Genomic DNA, 9,242 nt, shown 5'->3' on the forward strand with positions numbered 1-9,242 from the left:
AATGTCACATTTCATCAGCCAAGGAGTGAATGCTATTGAAGACGATGGAGTGTTTTTAAACCATATTATTCAGCAATATCCAAATGAAATTCCACCCGTTTCCATGGAAGTTTGGGATACTTTGGGAGAACCAAGCGGCGGGTATGATTTTCTAGTAAAGTACACTGCACCTCAGAGTTCTTTTATTGCCATTGAAGACATCGTCCCAACTGGATGGGGTGATCAGTTTGAAGATTGAAAAAGTTTCACAAGTTCCATTACTGAGCAATACCAAAGTCCACCTAGTCCAAAAGAAGTCTGGGATACACTAGGAGAACCAAGTGGTAAGTATGACTTTATGGTGAAGTATTCCGCTCCCTTGAGCTCGCAGATCGCTATTGAAAACATCACCCCAACTGGATGGGACAACCATTTCGAAGACAATATGACATTCACAAGCCCTGACGCTCCTGAAGAAGTCTAGGAAACACCAAATAATGAGAATGATTTCCTGATGCAGTACACTGCTCCCCAGAATGCACAAGTCTCCCTCAAAGACATCATCCCAACTGGATGGGACGATCTTATCGGGTACCTCGCTCAGCCAACAGAGGTATCTCAGTCTAGGCTCTCGTATCCAGCAGAGTATCTTGCTCATCCCGAAGGATCAACAGCTCATTTCCCCACCAAAGAAGTCAATGCTGTGGAAGACGAAGAAGACAGCTGCAACTGGAGCAGCTGGGTATTCCCTACTCATAAGAAAGGATTGAATAACTGGGAAGCTGAAGATGTGAACTCCTTTGATCAGGAGTAAATGCAATTTCCTATTTTCGTTGTTTATATGTGCAAAGATAAAAATGGTTCCTGTACTATCGAACCATGAACTTAAAAGCCAGGTGCCTTGCCCGAAGCACACTGGTCCTTTTTATAAGGGTTTGTCATACCATGATCATGTTCATTCAATAAAATCATGGGACGTTTGCATATTCAAAATTTTGTGATCATTTTTCTTTCTTTGCTTTATTCATTTTCAAAATAGCTATGTGTTCTTACACACACCCACATAATAAATGCAGATTCACATTCACTCTGGATCCAGTTGATAACGATTCTGCTATTGCCAGTCATGACTTTGAAATCCGATCTACCAAACTGAGGACGAAAGTGAGGAAGATTGTGAAGTACCAAGGGAGCTTGCAAGGCTATTAGAACAAGAAGAAAAGACTATACAGCCGCATGAAGAACCAATTGAGGTTATCAACTTGGGCAGTGACGAAGAAAAGAAAGAAGTCAAGATAGGGGCTGATCTAGAAGACAGTGTCAAGCAAAGACTGATTCAAATGTTACAAGACTACGTTGAGATATTCGCTTGGTCCTATGAAGATATGCCTGGCCTTGACACGGATATTGTGGTTCATCGCCTGCCAATCAAAGAAGCTAGCACTCCAGTTAAGCAGAAGTTGCGAAGAAGCAGGCCCGACATGTCCAAGACGATCAAAGACGAGGTTGAGAAGCAATTCAACGCTGGCTTTCTAAAAGTTGTGAGTTATCCTCCTTGGATAGCTAACATAGTGCCTGTGCCTAAAAAAGACGGGAAAGTCAGAATGTGTGTAGACTACAGAGTCTGAATCGGGCAAGCCCCAAAGATGATTTCCCTTTACCTCACATCGATGTACTGGTTAACAATACTGCACAATGCAAGGTATTCTCCTTTATGGATGGATTCTCAGGGTACAATCAAATCAAGATGGCGCCCGAAGACATGGAAAAAACAACCTTCACGACACCCTGGGGAACCTTTTGTTACAAAGTAATACCCTTTGGTTTAAAGAACACAGGAGCAACATATCAGCGCGCAATGGTAGCTCTGTTCCATGATATGATTCATCAGGAAATAGAGGTTTATGTCGATGATATGATTGCAAAGTCCAACACCGAAGAAGAACATCTGGGTCATCTGCACAAGCTGTTTGATAGACTCAGGAAGTACAGGTTGCGACTGAATCCAAACAAGTGTACCTTTGGAGTAAGATCCGGTAAACTCTTAGGTTTCATCGTCAGCAGCAAGGGTATTGAAGTTGATCCTGCCAAGGTCAAAGCCATTCAAGAAATGCCCATACCCCGTACCGAGAAACAAGTCAGAGGATTCTTGGGACGTCTGAACTACATAGCCAGATTTATTGCCCATATGACTACTACTTGTGTGCCGATCTTCAAACTGTTGAAGAAAGATCAAGTGGAAAGATGGAATGACAAATGCCAATTAGATTTTGATAAGATCAAAGAATATCTCCAAAAACCGCCAATCTTGTTACCACCAGTGGAAGGGAGACCTCTGATAATGTACCTAACAGTGTTAGAAGATTCAATGGGGTGTGTACTGGGGCAACATGACGAGTCTGGCCGAAAGGAGCATGCAATCTACTATCTTAGCAAAAAGTTTACTGATTGTGAAATAAGATACTCACTACTCGAGAAAACTTGCTGTGCCTTAGTATGGGCGGCTCGCCGACTAAGGCAGTATATGCTAAACCATACCACTTTCCTGATCTCCAAAATGGATCCTATCAAATGTGTGTTCGAAAAACCTGCTCTCTCTGGAAGAATAGCAAGATGGCAAATGATCTTAACAGAGTATGACATCCAGTACACTTCACAAAAGGCGATCAAAGGAAGTGTGGTAGCTGATCATCTGGCTCATCAAGCAGTGGATGATTATCAAGCATTAAACTTTGACTTCCCAGATGAAGACGTTATGCTAGTTACTGACTACGAACAACCAGGACCGGAGGAAGGACCTGAGCCAAGATCCCGATGGACTATGGTTTTTGATGGAGCTTCTAATGCACTTGGCAATGGCATCGGAGCTGTGATCATTTCTCCTACAGGAGGACATACACCATTCACTGCCAGATTATGCTTCAACTGCACTAACAATATAGCTGAGTATGAAGCATGTATTCTGGGTCTCAAAGTTGCAATTGATCTAAGAATCAAGTTCCTGGAGGTCTACGAAGACTCGGCGCTTGTAATTTATCAAGTCAGAGAGGAATGGGACACGAAGCACCCAAATCTAATTCCATACAAAGAATATGTGCTGAGTTTGATTCCTTATTTTGAAGAAATCACTTTTGAACACATCCCGCGCGAAGAAAATCAATTGGCTGATGCCTTAGCTACCATGTCATCCATGTTCAAAGTCAGGCGGGACAATGAGGCGCCAATGATCACCATTTATAGACAAAATGAACCAGCCTATTGCAATGAGATTGATACCAAAGGAATGGAAGAAAAACCATGGTTCCATGAAGTAAAAAGATATCTCGAAGTCCAAGAATACCCTGAAGGGGCATCCATTAACGATAGAAAGTTTCTAAGAAGATTTGCTGCTAAATTCTTTCTAAGTAATGGAACCCTGTACAAACGCAATCATGACTCGACTTTGCTTCGTTGTGTAAACAAGGAGGAAGCAGGACAGATTATGGAAGACATACATGATGGTGCTTTCGGTACTCACTCAAGTGGACATACAATGGCTAAAAATATCTTAAGAGCAGGTTATTACTGGTCTACCATGGAGACAGACTGCCATCGTCACTCCAGAACTTGTCACAAATGCTAGATATATGCCGACAAAGTACATGTACCTCCAGTCCCGTTAAACATCCTGACGGCTCCTTGGCCTTTTGCAATGTGGGGTATTGATATGATTGGAGAAATCAAGCCTACTGCCTCCAACGGACATCGCTTTATCCTGGTCGCTATTGATTACTTCACAAAGTGGATAGAAGCAGCCTCGTTTGCTTCAGTCACCAGGAATGTTGTGGCCCGGTTTATCAAGCACAATCTCATTTGTCGGTATGGCATCCCTGAAAGGATCATCACAGACAATGGCACAAATTTAAACAATAGAATGATTACTGAACTCTGCACACAATTCCAGATCAAACATCATAATTCATCCCCATATCGACCAAAGATGAATGGCGCCGTGGAAGCTGCCAACAAGAACATTAAGAAGATCATCCAGAAAATGACAGTAACCTACAAAGACTGGCATGAGATGTTACCTTTTGCTCTTCATGGTTATCGCACATCAGCGTGTACTTCAACAGGGGCAACTCCATTTTCCTTAGTCTATGGTATGGAGGCAGTTCTTCCAATTGAAATTCAGATTCCTTCCCTAAGGATTATGAAAGAAGCTGATCTAGATGAAGACGATTGGATTCAGACTCGGTTGGACCAGGTAAACTTGATTGATGAGAAGAGGCTCGCAGCTATTTGTCATGGTCAGTTGTACCAGAAGCGTATGATCAAAGCCTTCAACAAGAAAGTCAAAAGTCAGGCATACCAAACCGGTGACTTGGTTGTCAAACGTATCATCCTACCACAAGGTGACCCCAGGGGCAAGTGGACTCCCACTTATGAGGGACCGTTGGTAATCAAAAAAGTATTCTCCGGCGGAGCCATGTTGCTTACCACTATGGATGGCGAGGATTTCCCACACCCTGTAAATGCGGACATAGTCAAAAAGTATTTCGCTTAAAGAAAAGCTCGCTAAGTTGAAAACCTGAAAGGGCGACTTAGGCAAAAATGAGCGTCCCGGTAGGCTGAAAACCTGAAAAAGTAGCCTAGGCAAAAGTTAGGGAATAAAGCGTACGACTATGTCCCGTTTGGCTACCTACTCACTTTCAAGGTTCGGCACATCAAAGGCACCAATCAGTCCAATCACTTTCTTCCAGCAAGTGAGGGATGAGATACTCAAAGACAGATTGGCAATAGCAGAGTTGAAACTTGACTGGATTATTTTCACATAGCTATTCCCCTTTATAAGTACTTTTCAAAGTTTTATGACAATTTCCTACTACTAGGATTTTTGTCTCCTTGTACTAATCCGCCTATTATGGCTCTCTTTCAAAATCAATACAGCTCATGCTCAAAATCAGTGTTTCCACTTTTTCTGTTTTGAATACATAAACGTCCCAATGATAATTTTGAATGAACATATGCATATGACTGATGTTTATAAGAAAAACAGGAATAGCATTCAAGTTATGTCCCAATCATCTGGACATCGTCCCGAAACCAGCTTCAGAAGAAAATTCCCCAACAGAGACATATTTCTCAACAAATTCCTCAATGAGATTTTTCTCTCCAACAAAGCGATTCGTGAAACTTTATTCCCCAGCAAGGCTTTTCAAGAGCACTATCCCCAGAAGGTGTGGTCCCCACATCGAGGCTTGGTCAAATAGTGCATCGGAGGATTACATATCTTTTTTATTTAAGGTGCATCAAAATCAGAATGTTCAAACTACCCTTCATCCCCAAGTAGTAGTCAAAGATCCCTCAACAGAGTACTCTGGTTCGTGAGGAATTTCCCCAACTGAGTATACTCGAACAAGATAGCAAATATCATCAACAATCATCAATGTCTTCGTTTCCAAAATAGCAAGCAGGGATTTATTTTCCCAACCAGAAGTTTGATACGCTCTAAATTGCATAAGTCATACATCATACGCATATTCATACATAGCATATAATGTTTCATGACAAACGCATACATAACATGCACGTTTCTCATTTAGTTTGAGAATCTCAACATATACATTACATGCATCATAACATTGCATGTCACTAACTTGATTTTTTCAGGTGGACGAATATCCTTAGAAAAGTTGTTCTCAGTCACATGCAGTGTTCCCCTGAATTCTATTCAGACGAACATTCCTCTCAGATATAATCAAGCCAAAGATTCATTCTGAAGAGATCTCTCTTTCCAAATCACCTATCAACTTAAAAGAAGCAATACAGATCTAAGTCGATACCTTGGACGGTTCCTTCATGATCTACCTTCATATCTAAGTCGATACCTTGGACGGTTCCTAGATGATCTACCCTCAGATCTAAGTCGATACCTTGGACGGTTCCTTCATGATCTACCTTCAAAGATCCAAAGCGGATACCTTAGACGGTTCCACAACGATCAATCTTCAAGATCCAAAGCGGATACCTCAGACGGTTCCACAATGATCTACCTTCAAAGATCTAAAGCTGATACCTCGGACGGTTCCTCATAGATCAATTTTCAGAGGTTTTCAAATCCTTCATCAAGATATAATCAATGGATTCATTCTGATGAACAAACCATCAATACATTTGCCAGATGGCATCTGAAAGCCCATCTCAGGTAATGTTTCGATCTGCCAACAACATTTCTTAGACAACACTCAAATGCAATTTCCAACATCACTTCCGGTGGAGGTAAGTGCAAATTTTCAGGGCATCTAAAATATTCAATCATCTTCTACCTTCAGATTCTAATCAGTCTCTTCAGGTTTAAGAAGATTGAATAGGGGCAACTGTTATACCCCAAAATTTGCCCGCATCTTTTTCAGAAAGAAGGCAACAGACTTCTGTCTAAAAATTGGGAGTTTCATATAATCTTGGATTTTATTCCATAAATATCCTGATTTTATGAATACTCAGTTTTTAGAATTTTTTCTTATACGGTATTTTGGTTTGCTGTTGAATTTATTCTTACACAAACGCCAATTACTGTTTATCACTTCACACACGCTGTTTATTTGAGATTTATTTGCAGATAAATAGTACTGACACAATTGGTGCAGAATTAAATTTTTGCAGGCGCAGAGTCCGGGGATTCAGACTGTACTGGTAACGAGTAAATTATTATTAGTTCTTTGTTTCCCACTAATTTTTGTACTATATTCTATTATTTTCAAAAATCTTTTCCTTTCTTTTCAAATCTCTTTCTTTCAAAATCAAATCCTAACTTTATTCTATACATCTCTCTTTTCAAACCCTACCATACACTTTCTTTCAAATCCTACTACCACTCAAATTTTCCTTTTTTTGTACGGAATCACTTCATTCCCCAACGTCTCTATCCTTCTTTTCACTCTATAAATACCTCTCATTTTTTCCATAAATTCTCACATCGAATTTCAACTGATCTCTCAAATTTCTACCTCATATTTATTTTCTCTTCTTCCCCGGCAAAAAATGGCAAAGTGGATGGATACGTGTTTTCTTATGGTCATCACCGTCTTGGTGGTGATCATGTCCTTTTTCTGTCTGCATAGTCTTGAAAAATGTGGATCTGGGTTGCTTACACTCCCGATCATCTATATGTTTTTATTTATAGCATGGGTTTTTAATCGTCATTTTTAAAGTTTGTCGTATTTTTTGCTTTCAAATAATGTACCGTTTATTTGTCGTACTGTTCATTATATTATGTAATATTTGTACTGTCAGTATTAAATGTCGTACTATCTGTCGTACTGTAGTTTAATTATCCAGATAATATTATGTGTGTTTTCTGCTAATTAAATTTTTTTTTTTTGCACATTAAATATTTTTCAAGGTTATTATCGGTAATTTCGTTCGCGTACAGTGTATTTTATTTATTTATTATGTTTTGTGTTTTTCTAACAACTCATGTAAATAAATTTTCACCATTAACACAACAAAAAACAAAAAGAAAAAATTAACTTTAACTGTTGAATTTTCACTTTAACTGTTACGTTAATGCCTGAACAGCCAGTTGACAGTCAAACCCGCTGACAGCACGATTCTCCATGTTTTGTACCATCAATCAAATCAATCTTTTGCATTTCAAAATTCCAAGATTTTTGTTCTAGAAGTCTTCTGATAATCACATGATCAGCAGAGACTCAGCACTGCACAAAAATCAGGTACGCTTAACTGTCTCCTATACAAACAGTCCCTAACTAGGGTTTTTGTTTTTTTTCAGGAGAACAAGTTTTTTGAGACCTCAAATGGATTTCATGGACCTCCATATATCTCAAAGTACCACCATTCAAATTTTCAAACTTCAATTCGCTCAGACGCACAGTCAGCAGCTCAAACAGTCAACAGACGACCAGTTTGACCGAAAAGTCAACAGACAGTCAAAAATAATTTTTTTTGTCAACATCCATATTTTGTCAAAAGATTCATAATTTGATCATTGGTTGATCATAATTCATCAAGGAAAGATCAAAAATCAACAAAACCCTATGTTTCAAAATTAGGGTTTTCTCCTAAAAAGTCAACTGAACTTTGACCGGCCATAACTCTCTCCTCGTTCATTCAAAAAATTCCAACCAAAGCTTGTTTTAAAGGAAATTCAATTATATTTCAAATGCAATTGATCCCATGGTCATTGGATTCACCATTTGAAAAATATGAGCTCAGACATTACAGGTCATTTTCAAAGTCAACAAAAAGTGGTTTTTTGTCAAAGGCCATAACATCAAGATAACTTCTCCAAATTAAAAAAGGTTTCCAAAGTAGCTTGTAGAGGACATCTTGAGGTTTCTAAAAAGTACAAGAACTCCTTCATATGATAAAAACTGAGGGATGTATGCCTTGTTGAAGTTGGCTATATTTTGGGAAAATGCATGAAACCAACATTGATCAAAAATGTTTTTTTTCCAAAAGGGGCCAAGTTTCCATGATCCAAACATGATTCTAATGATGCTAAGGGCCTCCCACGACCAACCTAAGGCCCATAGAATTTTTATTTCTTTTTTGGTTTAATTTTATTACATTTAAAGTTAAATTGAAAAAGAAATGGTGAAGGATAATGATACAATGCTTGATTCTTAAGCTAAAGCCACCAAGAATGATTCAACTCTGCAGCAAGAGAAGTACATAGCAGGCCTAGAGCAAGAGGTTGAAGAAAATTCAAAGCCATGGCCAAAGAATTCAAGATTTTTTATATTAAAAAATTCAAAGTTCAAAGAAGCAATCAATGCTTGATAGCTTCAATTTTAAGCACTTCATTGCTTATAAATGAAGTAGAACACTTCAGTAGGACAAGACACACGAATTCAGAACCAATACTATGCTTATACTACTCTTGTAACAACTTGTAGTTTTGAAGAAAATTTGAAATTCGAATTTTAAATTCAAGCTCACTTCAATAAAAACTAAACATTCAAACACGTTCCCTAACCTTCATTGAATATATCCCAATCATTTTCAACAAGCAAAGCACTCAGAATCAAGCTCCATAGCTCACGGTTTGCTCAAACAAAAACTAACCAAAATCTCATTATACATGCATATTTAGCACGATGTAATCATATATTTGAACTTGGTTTAATGTTCTGATCGTTTCTGGACATTTAATTAAGGTTTGGTCAAGTATTCACGAAGCCACCATTTTAGGGTTCTTGATCTCAAAATTAGGGCTTCTCGAATTAGGCAAAATTACAGGTTCAAAGTGGTCTCGTTGA

This window comes from Vicia villosa, unplaced genomic scaffold, assembly GCF_029867415.1.
Source record: "Vicia villosa cultivar HV-30 ecotype Madison, WI unplaced genomic scaffold, Vvil1.0 ctg.004926F_1_1, whole genome shotgun sequence".
Taxonomy (NCBI): domain Eukaryota; kingdom Viridiplantae; phylum Streptophyta; class Magnoliopsida; order Fabales; family Fabaceae; genus Vicia; species Vicia villosa.